Source organism: Silene latifolia, chromosome X (genome assembly GCF_048544455.1).
Source record: "Silene latifolia isolate original U9 population chromosome X, ASM4854445v1, whole genome shotgun sequence".
Taxonomy (NCBI): Eukaryota; Viridiplantae; Streptophyta; class Magnoliopsida; order Caryophyllales; family Caryophyllaceae; genus Silene; species Silene latifolia.
Window position 1 is genome coordinate 214820741 of NC_133537.1, and position 5422 is coordinate 214826162.

General features: G+C 37.2%; 1 long non-coding RNA gene across 1 annotated transcript; it reads right to left on the minus strand.

Annotated features, from left to right (window-relative positions):
* Nucleotides 1-3846: 3846 nt before the first annotated feature.
* Nucleotides 3847-5157, minus strand: LOC141623791 (uncharacterized). Its single transcript, XR_012533634.1, has 2 exons — nucleotides 4760-5157; nucleotides 3847-4253 (listed from the first exon to the last, which is right to left on the minus strand). It is a non-coding gene; the product is annotated as an uncharacterized LOC141623791 (long non-coding RNA).
* Between the last annotated feature and the right edge of the window lie 265 nt (nucleotides 5158-5422).

Here is a 5422-nt window from a genome sequence, read left to right on the forward strand (position 1 = left end):
CAATAGGACACGGATTCTTCAATTGATTACTATCAGTGGGTTGATCGATTTCGAAAAAGTAATATGATTTCTTTTGAATTTCTCTCTACATTTTTAGGTGAAATTGTAGGATTTTTTTTCGATACTAATTATACTTTACCAGAAATTTGAGGATTATGTTGTTTTGCCGGGGAGGAGAGAGAGAAGACAGAAGCAATATTTAATTTTCAATGGACTTCTTGCGATCGGGGAAGGCGGTACAATCTCAGCCATATATTTGCTCCCATCTAATGGTTGAGATTTGTGAGCACAAACTCACCGTAACAACCAAACTCACGAGATCTCGTCTTTATATATATATATATATATATATATATATATATATAGAGAATCAGGATCCTGTACGAACTAAAAGTTCCGTGCGAACTTACGAACTAATTAATAACCCTTAGATTAAGAAAATCTACGGGACCCATTTGACACCCCCAATTACTCCTGCTAATCCTCCCCCACACTTACCCCCAACCTAACCCCGAGTTTCGATCGCATCCCACCCAACTCATGTTGCCGGCATCCGCAACCTCGCTGGAGCACGTTGCACTTATCGTCGGCGCACCAACTCTACTAATGATGACAACCGAGGATCTCACAAAACATTCCACCACGACCTCATCCTCACATCACCATACAGTGCTATCTAATCACTCGTGCTACAAACATACGCCAACCACTATTCCAACGACCGAGGATTTATTGTCAATTGCGTTTAAGGTGAATAACAAGATGGTTGCTTGACGATGGTTAAGAGAGTGTCAGATCTGGCGTAACATCGACGATGGGTCATTATGATTGCATTATTATTTTATATTCGTCTCTTCGTTCTCGGGTCATCGGTTTATGGCCGGGTTAATCAAGTCAACTGTTATAGTTTCTGTTTGTAATTAATCTTAATTATTGTCATTTTGAATCGTGTCATTTGGCGATCAGATTGATTTTAGGATCCCGATTGTTCTGTTTAGGCCGGATCATTTGGCTTGCCATTGTCGACTACGTATATCGGTGCATTCCCCAACGAATTAATATGCGACAATCTGGTGGTATAAATGGTCAAGTGTCAAACTAATAGTCAATATAAAAGTTCATCTTCTGTATACCTTCCTCACTGCCATCTTGCTTTATAAGATTGATCATTTTGCCTTTTTTTTTAGTGTACGACTAGACCTTGCCTCACTCGGTGTTTGACGGATTGATAGTTGGTTACCCATGAGCTCGGCCACTCTATATTATACGCGGTTTATAGTACTAACCTTCAAGATTACCGATTATCCTTTGCCTTATTATGGCTCGGGGTGGGGACAAAAACTAAACTCTAAAGACATGGAGGATAAATTCTTTCGACACGATCCTTGAGGTATGTGTCTAAGAACTTAAAGAAATGTATCTAGCAAGCTAAATAGCTGTATCTAGCTACTTAAAGGAATTTATCTAGCAAGTTAAAATTTGGCATCTATCGAGTTAAAGAAGTGTATCTAGCTAGCTAAAGATATGTATCTAGTAACTTAAATGAGTGTATCTAGGAAAGCTAAAGGTATGTATCTAATAATTTAAATAAGTGTATTTAGTAAGTTAAATATATGTATCTACTAACTTAAAGGCGTGTATCTAGCTAGTTAAAGGCATGTATCTAATAACTTAAATGAGTATATCTAGCAAATTTAAGGTACATATTTAGTAACTAAATTTTGCTAAATAGATAGATTTGGTCCCTGTCAGGACGAGAGAAAGAATAGTATGCCAATGGAAAGAAAGGCCTTTGACCTTGATCAAATACCAAAGTGAAGTTAATATGGGAACATGTTTGCGACATGTAAAAGCTCCTAAACTTTTGCAGTAAATTACTAACCTAATGTAACTATGTCTTCGGTTCTTGTATATAGGAGTAATTATAACTTAATTTCTGTTTGAATGAACTATAATTAGTGCATTGCTCAGAAAAATTATTGATGTTTACACTTATTCTTTTAGTTAGTGCATTGCGCAAAAATATCACAGTTGGAAATTTGACAACAGAATGGGAATATTAGTGTACGTCTAAAAAATTTGTCATTGTATTTTGAATTGTATTAATACTGAGATTCAATTTGTAAGTTCAAATTCTAGATACATTTAATATTACTTGTAGATACATTTCATACTACTTGTAGATACACTTATTTAACACTGATATTTTTAGAAATTTTCTGGATACATTTAATTTCATACTACCATAACCCACCTCATAACAACCACCACCTCTCACTACCACTCCAAAACCCATAAATTACCAACAATACTGCCACTGCACCCAAACCACATACTACAACCACCACCACCACGTCGTCTGTCCACCGCCACCTAACTACCCCGCACACTCACTTCACTACCACTCCCCGCGACTAACCTCATCTCCACCACAATTAATCCCCATTCCCTTCGCTATGGCACACCCATACACCACCACTGCCCCTGCTACACACAAGATACCAGCGACGACACCATATTTCCGGCGACGCGGCACTGCACCAACAGCATAAAATGTTTATTAACACCACATTTTAATTGTCTTTCTTTTTTGGTTAAATGTAAGCTTTCATTAAAAAAGATCAAGATACATCAATGATTACATAGTTTTAAGTCCACACATACCATCCTGCCAATCAGCAAAGGATATCTAAGTGTTGAACCCAGTTTTTGTCAATATTCAGTACTGGAAGTACAATGAAATGCTTCAGTCTAGCATGAACCAACTTCTAAATCTCCTTCACAATATGATCAGGTCTAGTGAGCTTCATGTCAATCCTACACTTGTTTCTCTCAAAAATATAGTACCAACAGGCCAGTTTAGCCATTCTACAAGTATGTTTCTGCAATACAGTCCCCTGATTAGTACCTTGGTCCAGTTTAAGTTGCAACCAGTCCTCAATCATTTCTATAATCTGTTTACTATAAGGACAGTCAGCAAAAATATGCAAATGAGTTTCAGTCCCTGCTTCACATAAGACACAACAATCATTGGCAGCTACGTGGAGTTTGTAAAGCTTTTCCTTAGTATTGAGTGCCTCTTGTTTGATCAGCCATCCAATAAACGAGTGTTTAGGGACACGCCAGTTATCCCAAATCTCAGAATACCATGGTACAGGGGGGTGCATTCCCTGCGACCCGGCGAAAGAAGAATTAGAACCAACAGAATAACCCTTAGGATCAGGCATCCAAGAATTATTCACATACCCAGCATCCATCTTATCCCTTACCTTGCATATGTTTCTCCAATTCCAACTAGAATCAGCAGGAGGAACATAAGTAGCCCATTCAGCTCCTTTCATATAGATATGATCTATACATTGAACCCACAGTCTATCATATTTAATATAAATCCAGTGCACCAACTTCCCTACAGTTGCTATATTCCATAACTCAGCATTTTTTACACCCACATTTCAATTGTCAAATTGTAGATCTATAGCAACTAAAGTGAAATTTTATAAAATCAACCGCATTGGCGACATTGTAGAGTAGTTTAATATCTAAAAGAGGCCTGCAACTCGTCGTTTAAAGTCGTCATCGGCAAATGATAGGACGATAAAGTGTGATGCTTTCCTGGGGTGACAATATGGCTTACAAAGGGCGGCGGTATCTGGCACAATATGAAGGTCGTTGATGACGTCAGGCCGGTGTTGAGGTCGTCGATGACCTCTACTTAAAGACCCGCAAGTAAATTTTCGCGATTAAGTAAGCTAATTCAAACAAGATTCGTAAATAAAATAGTACCTAATTTGTCAATTTCAGAACCAAAATCACATAAATTCTTCAAAAAAGAATACTCGAAAATGGTCCAATAATTTGAAAATACATGACATAAACAAGTATTAACATTACAAAGACACATATTACAAATTCAAGATGAATACATCCATAACCATGTCTGCGTAATTGTGCTTGAAATTGTGATCTTTAGAGTCCAAGATTCTCTAGTAATATCTGATTCATTTGTTCTATAATCTATACTTCCAGAAATACTAAAGTGAGTTGGGAAATTGTGCTATAAACAAGCCAAGAGCATTTATTGATGATCAATGAACAATCAAAAAGAAAAGATAATGTCCATCATCAATAAACGGTAACGCACGCCACCAAATAATTAGGCAGTAGAAACATCGTGTTTGATATAGAATACTCCAAAGTCTAAACTCAACTCATTCATGTATGTTAGTAACATTCCTCAGTGTTAGCTCCTCCTACATTGGATTAGAAGACGAGCCAACAAGACAGTAATCAACACAACGAAGAGACGATATTGCTAAACATATACACTAGATCTGTCATCACGCAACTCAAATAGAATTCCACAAGCTTATACAGCAAGATTAAGTATTATATCGGAACTCAGCTAACACAAACTTCAAATGATTCAGTCATACTGGCAAGTAACATTTTTGTCACGAATAAATATCACCATTTGAACATCAGTTCGAACAACTATTACTACATTAAGATAGACCCGAGATAGAAGACTAATTTTGAGCTGAAGTATCATACTTATTTAATAGCAGGTCCAATAAATGAAGTCCACCAATAATTTTGTAACAATAAAAGTGGAAAAAACAATAGAGATTTCAAAACGCCGACAAATCAATCAACTTAAAATACCTCAAATTGATGAATGACAAGCGTTTTCTGCACATAGAAACTGGAAAAAATGGAATTAAGATGAAGAAAAAGAGCAAAAAAAGAGAATTTGAACCTTGTTATTGTAATAAAGGTGAAGGCAACCGCCGTGATAAAGTTTATTTAAGATTAAAACCATACGACTTTTGCATCATCGTCGTGGTCGCCGGAGATGCGGCGGCTTCATAGTGCTCGCCATCGTCGGCGGCAATAGGTCAAGGGTGAAAGTTTCAAAGGATTGGGGAAGGGGAAGATAAGGAAACTCCGATATGATGTCCGTCAATGTCATGGTTGACGGAGGTGTCGTCGGGAGAGATGGCGTCTGATGGTGGTTACCGGCGGCAGCTGGCGACGAAGGGGAAGGTTAGGATTTAAAGTAGGCTTGTTGTAATTTGAAAATATGGTTGGGGTTGGGCCGCGGGTGAGTTATAAGTGGTTTGGCCTTTTCAGTGTAATAAAAGTTAGCCTTTAATAGATAGTTCGTACGGTTCGCACCGTACTTTAGTTCGCACCTGACCCTGCCCCTATATATATATATATATATATATATATATATATATAGAGAGAGAGAGAGAGAGAGGCGGGATCCGGTGAGTCCACCTAAATATTTGAGTCCATGAGTACATACAAAAATATCACACAATATATAAAACAATATCACGATTTTTTTTTTCCAATTTTTTTTTTCAAAATTTTTTTTTTCGATTTTTTTTTTTGTGTATGTTGTGATATTTTTTAG